General features: G+C 31.6%; 1 protein-coding gene across 3 annotated transcripts in view; it reads left to right on the forward strand.

Annotated features, from left to right (window-relative positions):
• The window catches only part of DNAH14 (dynein axonemal heavy chain 14), a 281,677-nt gene that overhangs the window by 162,565 nt on the left and 106,504 nt on the right, over positions 1 to 12,608 (forward strand). The gene's annotated exons all lie outside the window — the stretch shown is intronic.

The raw sequence follows: 12,608 nt of genomic DNA on the forward strand, positions 1-12,608 counted from the left end.
ATACTGCTCCTATGTACAAGAATATAACTACTATAATACTGTCCCTATGTACAAGAATATAACTGCTATAATACTGCTCCTATGTACAAGAATATAACTACTATAATACTGCCCCCTATGTACAAGAATATAACTACTATAATACTGCCCCCTATGTACAAGAATATAACTACTATGATACTGCCCCCTATGTACAAGAATGTAACTACTATAATACTGCCCCTATGTACAAGAATATAACTACTATAATACTGCTCCCTATGTACAAGAATATAACTACTATGATACTGCCCCCTATGTACAAGAATGTAACTACTATAATACTGCCCCTATGTACAAGAATATAACTACTATAATACAGCTCCTATGTACAAGAATATAACTACTATAATACTGCCCCTATGTACAAGAATATAACTACTATAATACTGCCCCCTATGTACAAGAATATAACTACTATAATACTGCCCCCTATGTACAAGAATATAACTGCTATAATACTGCCCCTATGTACAAGAATATAACTACTATAATACTGCCCCTATGTAAGAATATAATTACTATAATACTGCCCCCTATGTACAAGAATATAACTGCTATAATACTGCCCCTATGTACAAGAATATAACTACTATAATACTGCCCCCTATGTACAAGAATATAACTACTATATTACTGCTCCTATGTACAAGAATATAACTGCTATAATACTGCTCCTATGTACAAGAATATAACTGCTATAATACTGCCCCTATGTACAAGAATATAACTACTATAATACTGCCCCCTATGTACAAGAATATAACTACTATAATACTGCCCCCTATGTACAAGAATATAACTACTATAATACTGCCCCCTATGTACAAGAATATAACTACTATAATACTGCCCCCTATGTACAAGAATATAACTGCTATAATACTGCCCCTATGTACAAGAATATAACTACTATAATACTGCCCCCTATGTACAAGAATATAACTACTATAATACTGCCCCCTATGTACAAGAATATAACTGCTATAATACTGCCCCTATGTACAAGAATATAACTACTATAATACTGCCCCCTATGTACAAGAATATAACTACTATATTACTGCTCCTATGTACGAGAATATAACTGCTATAATACTGCTCCTATGTACAAGAATATAACTGCTATAATACTGCCCCTATGTACAAGAATATAACTACTATAATACTGCCCCCTATGTACAAGAATATAACTACTATATTACTGCTCCTATGTACAAGAATATAACTGCTATAATACTGCTCCTATGTACAAGAATATAACTACTATAATACTGCCCCCTATGTACAAGAATATAACTACTATAATACTGTCCCTATGTACAAGAATATAACTACTATAATACTGTCCCTATGTACAAGAATATAACTGCTATAATACTGCTCCTATGTACAAGAATATAACTACTATAATACTGCCCCCTATGTACAAGAATATAACTACTATAATACAGCTCCTATGTACAAGAATATAACTACTATAATACTGCCCCTATGTACAAGAATATAACTACTATAATACTGCCCCCTATGTACAAGAATATAACTACTATAATACAGCTCCTATGTACAAGAATATAACTACTATAATACTGCCCCTATGTACAAGAATATAGCTACTATAATACTGCCCCCTATGTACAAGAATATAACTACTATAATACAGCTACTATGTACAAGAATATATCTACTATAATACTGCCCCTATGTACAAGAATATAACTACTATAATACTGCCCCCTATGTACAAGAATATAACTACTATGATACTGCCCCCTATGTACAAGAATGTAACTACTATAATACTGCCCCTATGTACAAGAATATAACTACTATAATACTGCCCCCTATGTACAAGAATATAACTACTATAATACTGCCCCCTATGTACAAGAATATAACTACTATAATACTGCCCCCTATGTACAAGAATATAACTACTATAATACTGCCCCCTATGTACAAGAATATAACTACTATAATACTGCCCCCTATGTACAAGAATATAACTACTATAATACTGCCCCCTATGTACAAGAATATAACTACTATAATACTGCCCCCTATGTACAAGAATATAACTGCTATAATACTGCCCCTATGTACAAGAATATAACTGCTATAATACTGCCCCCTATGTACAAGGATATAACTACTATAATACTGCCCCCTATGTACAAGACTATAACTACTATAATACTGCCCCCTATGTACATGAATATAACTACTATAATACTGTCCCTATGTACAAGACTATAACTACTATAATACTGCCCCTATGTACAAGACTATAACTACTATAATACTGCCCCTATGTACAAGAATATAACTACTATAATACTGCCCCTATGTACAAGAATATAACTACTATAATACTGTCCCTATGTACAAGAATATAACTACTATAATACTGTCCCTATGTACAAGAATATAACTACTATAATACTGCTCCTATGTACAAGAATGTAACTACTATAATACTGCCCCTATGTACAAGAATATAACTACTATAATACTGCCCCTATGTAAAAGAATATAACTACTATAATACTGCCCCTATGTAAAAGAATATAACTACTATAATACTGTCCCTATGTGCAAGAATATAACTACTATAATACTGTCCCTATGTGCAAGAATATAACTACTATAATACTGCTCCTATGTACAAGAATATGACCACTATAATACTGCCCACAATGTACAAGAATATAACTACTATAATACTGCCCCTATGTACAAGAATATAACTACTATAATACTGCCCACTATGTACAAGAATATAACTACTATAATACTGCTCCTATGTACAAGAATATAACTACTATAATACTGCTCCTATGTACAAGAATATAACTACTATAATACTACTCCTATTTACAAGAATATAACTACTATAATACTGCCCACTATGTACAAGAATATAACTACTCTAATACTGCTCCTATGTACAAGAATATAACTACTATAATACTGCTCCTATGTACAAGAATATAACTACTATAATACTGCTCCTATGTACAAGAATATAACTACTATAATACTGCCCCCTATGTACAAGAATATAACTACTATAATACTGCCCCCTATGTACAAGAATATAACTACTATAATACTGCTCCTATGTACAAGAATATAACTACTATAATACTGCTCCTATGTACAAGAATATAACTACTATAATACTGCCCCCTATGTACAAGAATATAACTACTATAATACTGCCCCCTATGTACAAGAATATAACTACTATAATACTGCCCCTATGTACAAGAATATAACTACTATAATACTGCCCACTATGTACAAGAATATAACTACTATAATACTGCTCCTATGTACAAGAATATAACTACTATAATACTGCTCCTATGTACAAGAATATAACTACTATAATACTGCCCCCTATGTACAAGAATATAACTACTATAATACTGCCCCCTATGTACAAGAATATAACTACTATAATACTGCTCCTATGTACAAGAATATAACTACTATAATACTGCTCCTATGTATAAGAATATAACTACTATAATACAGCTCCTATGTACAAGAATATAACTACTATAATACTGTCCCTATGTACAAGAATATAACTGCTATAATACTGCTCCTATGTACAAGAATATAACTACTATAATACTGTCCCTATGTACAAGAATATAACTGCTATAATACTGCTCCTATGTACAAGAATATAACTACTATAATACTGCCCCCTATGTACAAGAATATAACTACTATAATACTGCCCCCTATGTACAAGAATATAACTACTATGATACTGCCCCCTATGTACAAGAATGTAACTACTATAATACTGCCCCTATGTACAAGAATATAACTACTATAATACTGCCCCCTATGTACAAGAATATAACTACTATGATACTGCCCCCTATGTACAAGAATGTAACTACTATAATACTGCCCCTATGTACAAGAATATAACTACTATAATACAGCTCCTATGTACAAGAATATAACTACTATAATACTGCCCCTATGTACAAGAATATAACTACTATAATACTGCCCCCTATGTACAAGAATATAACTACTATAATACTGCCCCCTATGTACAAGAATATAACTGCTATAATACTGCCCCTATGTACAAGAATATAACTACTATAATACTGCCCCTATGTAAGAATATAATTACTATAATACTGCCCCCTATGTACAAGAATATAACTGCTATAATACTGCCCCTATGTACAAGAATATAACTACTATAATACTGCCCCCTATGTACAAGAATATAACTACTATATTACTGCTCCTATGTACAAGAATATAACTGCTATAATACTGCTCCTATGTACAAGAATATAACTGCTATAATACTGCCCCTATGTACAAGAATATAACTACTATAATACTGCCCCCTATGTACAAGAATATAACTACTATAATACTGCCCCCTATGTACAAGAATATAACTACTATAATACTGCCCCCTATGTACAAGAATATAACTACTATAATACTGCCCCCTATGTACAAGAATATAACTGCTATAATACTGCCCCTATGTACAAGAATATAACTACTATAATACTGCCCCCTATGTACAAGAATATAACTACTATAATACTGCCCCCTATGTACAAGAATATAACTGCTATAATACTGCCCCTATGTACAAGAATATAACTACTATAATACTGCCCCCTATGTACAAGAATATAACTACTATATTACTGCTCCTATGTACGAGAATATAACTGCTATAATACTGCTCCTATGTACAAGAATATAACTGCTATAATACTGCCCCTATGTACAAGAATATAACTACTATAATACTGCCCCCTATGTACAAGAATATAACTACTATATTACTGCTCCTATGTACAAGAATATAACTGCTATAATACTGCTCCTATGTACAAGAATATAACTACTATAATACTGCCCCCTATGTACAAGAATATAACTACTATAATACTGTCCCTATGTACAAGAATATAACTACTATAATACTGTCCCTATGTACAAGAATATAACTGCTATAATACTGCTCCTATGTACAAGAATATAACTACTATAATACTGCCCCCTATGTACAAGAATATAACTACTATAATACAGCTCCTATGTACAAGAATATAACTACTATAATACTGCCCCTATGTACAAGAATATAACTACTATAATACTGCCCCCTATGTACAAGAATATAACTACTATAATACAGCTCCTATGTACAAGAATATAACTACTATAATACTGCCCCTATGTACAAGAATATAGCTACTATAATACTGCCCCCTATGTACAAGAATATAACTACTATAATACAGCTACTATGTACAAGAATATATCTACTATAATACTGCCCCTATGTACAAGAATATAACTACTATAATACTGCCCCCTATGTACAAGAATATAACTACTATGATACTGCCCCCTATGTACAAGAATGTAACTACTATAATACTGCCCCTATGTACAAGAATATAACTACTATAATACTGCCCCCTATGTACAAGAATATAACTACTATAATACTGCCCCCTATGTACAAGAATATAACTACTATAATACTGCCCCCTATGTACAAGAATATAACTACTATAATACTGCCCCCTATGTACAAGAATATAACTACTATAATACTGCCCCCTATGTACAAGAATATAACTACTATAATACTGCCCCCTATGTACAAGAATATAACTGCTATAATACTGCCCCTATGTACAAGAATATAACTGCTATAATACTGCCCCCTATGTACAAGGATATAACTACTATAATACTGCCCCCTATGTACAAGACTATAACTACTATAATACTGCCCCCTATGTACATGAATATAACTACTATAATACTGTCCCTATGTACAAGAATATAACTACTATAATACTGTCCCTATGTACAAGACTATAACTACTATAATACTGCCCCTATGTACAAGAATATAACTACTATAATACTGCCCCTATGTACAAGAATATAACTACTATAATACTGCCCCTATGTACAAGAATATAACTACTATAATACTGTCCCTATGTACAAGAATATAACTACTATAATACTGTCCCTATGTACAAGAATATAACTACTATAATACTGCTCCTATGTACAAGAATGTAACTACTATAATACTGCCCCTATGTACAAGAATATAACTACTATAATACTGCCCCTATGTAAAAGAATATAACTACTATAATACTGTCCCTATGTAAAAGAATATAACTACTATAATACTGTCCCTATGTGCAAGAATATAACTACTATAATACTGTCCCTATGTGCAAGAATATAACTACTATAATACTGCTCCTATGTACAAGAATATGACCACTATAATACTGCCCACAATGTACAAGAATATAACTACTATAATACTGCCCCTATGTACAAGAATATAACTACTATAATACTGCCCACTATGTACAAGAATATAACTACTATAATACTGCTCCTATGTACAAGAATATAACTACTATAATACTGCTCCTATGTACAAGAATATAACTACTATAATACTACTCCTATTTACAAGAATATAACTACTATAATACTGCCCACTATGTACAAGAATATAACTACTCTAATACTGCTCCTATGTACAAGAATATAACTACTATAATACTGCTCCTATGTACAAGAATATAACTACTATAATACTGCTCCTATGTACAAGAATATAACTACTATAATACTGCCTCCTATGTACAAGAATATAACTACTATAATACTGCCCCCTATGTACAAGAATATAACTACTATAATACTGCTCCTATGTACAAGAATATAACTACTATAATACTGCTCCTATGTACAAGAATATAACTACTATAATACTGCCCCCTATGTACAAGAATATAACTACTATAATACTGCCCCCTATGTACAAGAATATAACTACTATAATACTGCCCCTATGTACAAGAATATAACTACTATAATACTGCCCACTATGTACAAGAATATAACTACTATAATACTGCTCCTATGTACAAGAATATAACTACTATAATACTGCTCCTATGTACAAGAATATAACTACTATAATACTGCCCCCTATGTACAAGAATATAACTACTATAATACTGCCCCCTATGTACAAGAATATAACTACTATAATACTGCTCCTATGTACAAGAATATAACTACTATAATACTGCCCCTATGTACAAGAATATAACTACTATAATACTGCCCCCTATGTACAAGAATATAACTACTATAATACTGCTCCTATGTACAAGAACATAAATACTATAATACTGCCCCCTATGTACAAGACTATAACTACTACAATACTGCACTATATACAAGAATATAACTACTACAATACTGCACTATATACAAGAATATAACTACTATAATACTGCCCCCTATGTACAGGAATATAACTACTATAATACTGCCCCCTATGTACAAGAATATAACTACTATAATACTGCTCCTATGTACAAGAATATAACTACTATAATACTGCTCCTATGTACAAGAATATAACTACTATAATACTGCCCCTATGTACAAGAATATAACTACTATAATACTGCCCACTATGTACAAGAATATAACTACTATAATACTGCCCCCTATGTACAAGAATATAACTACTATAATACTGCCCCCTATGTACAAGAATATAACCACTATAATACTGCCCCCTATGTACAAGAATATAACTGCTATAATACTGCCCCCTATGTACAAGAATATAACTACTCTAATACTGCTCCTATGTACAAGAATATAACTACTATAATACTGCTCCTATGTACAAGAATATAACTGCTATAATACTGCCTCCTATGTACAAGAATATAATTACTATAATACTGCCCCTATCTACAAGAATATAACTACTATAATACTGCCCCTATGTACAAGAATATAATTACTATAATACTGTCCCTATGTACAAGAATATAATTACTATAATACTGTCCCTATGTACAAGAATATAACTACTATAATACTGCTCCTATGTACAAGAATGTAACTACTATAATACTGCCCCTATGTACAAGAATATAACTACTATAATACTGCCCCTATGTAAAAGAATATAACTACTATAATACTGTCCCTATGTAAAAGAATATAACTACTATAATACTGTCCCTATGTGCAAGAATATAACTACTATAATACTGTCCCTATGTGCAAGAATATAACTACTATAATACTGCTCCTATGTACAAGAATATGACCACTATAATACTGCCCACAATGTACAAGAATATAACTACTATAATACTGCCCCTATGTACAAGAATATAACTACTATAATACTGCCCACTATGTACAAGAATATAACTACTATAATACTGCTCCTATGTACAAGAATATAACTACTATAATACTGCTCCTATGTACAAGAATATAACTACTATAATACTACTCCTATTTACAAGAATATAACTACTATAATACTGCCCACTATGTACAAGAATATAACTACTCTAATACTGCTCCTATGTACAAGAATATAACTACTATAATACTGCTCCTATGTACAAGAATATAACTACTATAATACTGCTCCTATGTACAAGAATATAACTACTATAATACTGCCCCCTATGTACAAGAATATAACTACTATAATACTGCCCCCTATGTACAAGAATATAACTACTATAATACTGCTCCTATGTACAAGAATATAACTACTATAATACTGCTCCTATGTACAAGAATATAACTACTATAATACTGCCCCCTATGTACAAGAATATAACTACTATAATACTGCCCCCTATGTACAAGAATATAACTACTATAATACTGCCCCTATGTACAAGAATATAACTACTATAATACTGCCCACTATGTACAAGAATATAACTACTATAATACTGCTCCTATGTACAAGAATATAACTACTATAATACTGCTCCTATGTACAAGAATATAACTACTATAATACTGCCCCCTATGTACAAGAATATAACTACTATAATACTGCCCCCTATGTACAAGAATATAACTACTATAATACTGCTCCTATGTACAAGAATATAACTACTATAATACTGCCCCTATGTACAAGAATATAACTACTATAATACTGCCCCCTATGTACAAGAATATAACTACTATAATACTGCTCCTATGTACAAGAACATAAATACTATAATACTGCCCCCTATGTACAAGAATATAACTACTACAATACTGCACTATATACAAGAATATAACTACTACAATACTGCACTATATACAAGAATATAACTACTATAATACTGCCCCCTATGTACAGGAATATAACTACTATAATACTGCCCCCTATGTACAAGAATATAACTACTATAATACTGCTCCTATGTACAAGAATATAACTACTATAATACTGCTCCTATGTACAAGAATATAACTACTATAATGCTGCCCCTATGTACAAGAATATAACTACTACAATACTGCACTATATACGAGAATATAACTACTATAATACTGCCCCCTATGTACAACAATATAACTACTATAATACTGCTCCTATGTACAAGAATATAACTACCATAATACTGCCCCCTATCTACAAGAATATAACTACTATAATACTGCCCCCTATGTACAAGAATATAACTACTATAATACTGCCCCCTATGTACAAGAATATAACTACTATAATACTGCTCCTATGTACAAGAATATAACTACTATAATGCTGCCCCTATGTACAAGAATATAACTACTACAATACTGCACTATATACGAGAATATAACTACTATAATACTGCCCCCTATGTACAACAATATAACTACTATAATACTGCTCCTATGTACAAGAATATAACTACTATAATACTGCCCCCTATGTACAAGAATATAACTACTATAATACTGCCCCCTATGTACAAGAATATAACCACTATAATACTGCCTCCTATGTACAAGAATATAACTACTATAATACTGCCCCCTATGTACAAGAATATAACTACTATAATACTGCTGCTATGTACAAGCATATAACTACTATAATACTGCTCCCTATGTACCAGAATATAACTACTATAATACTGCCCCCTATGTACAAGAATATAACTACTATAATGCTGCTGCTATGTACAACAATATAACAACTATAATACTGCTCCCTATGTACCAGAATATAACTACTATAATACTGCCCCCTATGTACAAGAATATAACTACTATAATACTGCCCCTATGTACAAGAATATAACTACAATACTGCCCCCTATGTACAGGAATATAACTACTACAATACTGCCCCCTATGTACAGGAATATAACTACTATAATACTGCCCCCTATGTACAAGAATATAACTACTATAATACTGCTCCTATGTACAAGGATATAACTACTATAATACTGCTCCTATGTACAGGAATATAACTACTACAATACTGCCCCCTATGTACAGGAATATAACTACTACAATACTGCCCCCTATGTACAGGAATGTAACTACTATAATACTGCCCCCTATGTACAAGAATATAACTACTATAATACTGCTCCTATGTACAAGAATATAACTACTATAATACTGCCCCCTATGTACAAGAATATAACTACTATAATTCTGCCTCCTATGTACAAGAATATAACTACTATAATACTGCCCCCTATGTACAAGAATATAACTACTATAATACTGCTCCCTATGTACCAGAATATAACTACTATAATACTGCCCCCTATGTACCAGAATATAACTACTATAATACTGCCCCCTGTATACAAGAATATAACTACTATAATACGGCCCCCTATGTACAAGAATATAACTACTATAATACTACCACTATGTACAAGAATATGACTACTATAATACTGCCCCCTATGTACAAGAATATACCTGCTATAATACTGCTCCTATATATAAGAATATAGCTACTATAATACTGCCCCTATGTACAACAATATAACTACTATAATACTGTCCATATGTACAAGAATATAACTACTATAATACTACCACTATGTACAAGAATATGACTACTATAATACTGCCCCCTATGTAGAAGAATATAACTACTATAATACTGCTGCTATGTACAAGAATATAACTACTATAATACTGCTCCCTATGTACCAGAATATAACTACTATAATACTGCCCCCTATGTACAAGAATATAACTACTATAATACTGCCCCCTATGTACAAGAATATAACTACTATAATGCTGCTGCTATGTGCAAGAATATAACTACTATAATACTGCTCCCTATGTACCAGAATATAACTACTATAATACTGCCCCCTATGTACAAGAATATAACTACTATAATACTGTCCATATGTACAAGAATATAACTACTATAATACTACCACTATGTACAAGAATATGACTACTATAATACTGTCCCCTATGTACAAGAATATAGCTACTATAATACTGCCCCTATGTACAAGAATATAACTACTATAATACTGTCCTTATGTACAAGAATATAACTACTATAATACTACCACTATGTACAAGAATATGACTACTATAATACTGTCCCCTATGTACAAGAATATAACTACTATAATACTGTCCATATGTACAAGAATATGACTACTATAATACTGCCCCCTATATACAAGAATATAACTACTATAATACGGCCCCCTATGTACAAGAATATAACTACTATAATACTACCACTATGTACAAGAATATGACTACTATAATACTGCCCCCTATGTACAAGAATATACCTGCTATAATGCTGCTCCTATATATAAGAATATAGCTACTATAATACTGTCCATATGTACAAGAATATAACTACTATAATACTGCCCCCTATGTACAAGAATATAACTACTATAATACTGTCCATATGTACAAGAATATAACTACTATAATACTGCCCCCTATGTACAAGAATATAACTACTATAATACTGTCCATATGTACAAGAATATAACTACTATAATACTACCACTATGTACAAGAATATGACTACTATAATACTGCCCCCTATGTACAAGAATATAACTACTATAATACTGCTGCTATGTACAAGAATATAACTACTATAATGCTGCTATGTACAAGAATATAACTACTATAATACTTCTCCCTATGTTCCAGAATATAACTACTATAATACTGCCCCCTATGTACAAGAATATAACTACTATAATACTGCTCCTATGTACAAGAATATAACTACTACAATACTGCCCCCTATGTACAGGAATATAACTACTATAATACTGCCCCCTATGTACAAGAATATAACTACTATAATACTGCTCCTATGTACAAGAATATAACTACTATAATACTGCTCCTATGTACAAGAATATAACTACTATAATACTGCTCCTATGTACAAGAATATAACTACTATAATACTGCCCCCTATGTACAAGAATATAACTACTATAATAATGCTCCTATGTACAAGAATATAACTACTACAATACTGCCCCCTATGTACAGGAATATAACTACTACAATACTGCCCCCTATGTACAGGAATATAACTACTATAATACTGCCCCCTATGTACAATAATATAACTACTATAATACTGCTCCTATGTACAAGAATATAACTACTATAATACTGCTCCTATGTACAGGAATATAACTACTACAATACTG

Source organism: Phyllobates terribilis, unplaced genomic scaffold (assembly GCF_046119375.1).
Source record: "Phyllobates terribilis strain yellow unplaced genomic scaffold, ASM4611937v1 Scaffold_3__8_contigs__length_932513732, whole genome shotgun sequence".
NCBI lineage: Eukaryota > Metazoa > Chordata > Amphibia > Anura > Dendrobatidae > Phyllobates > Phyllobates terribilis.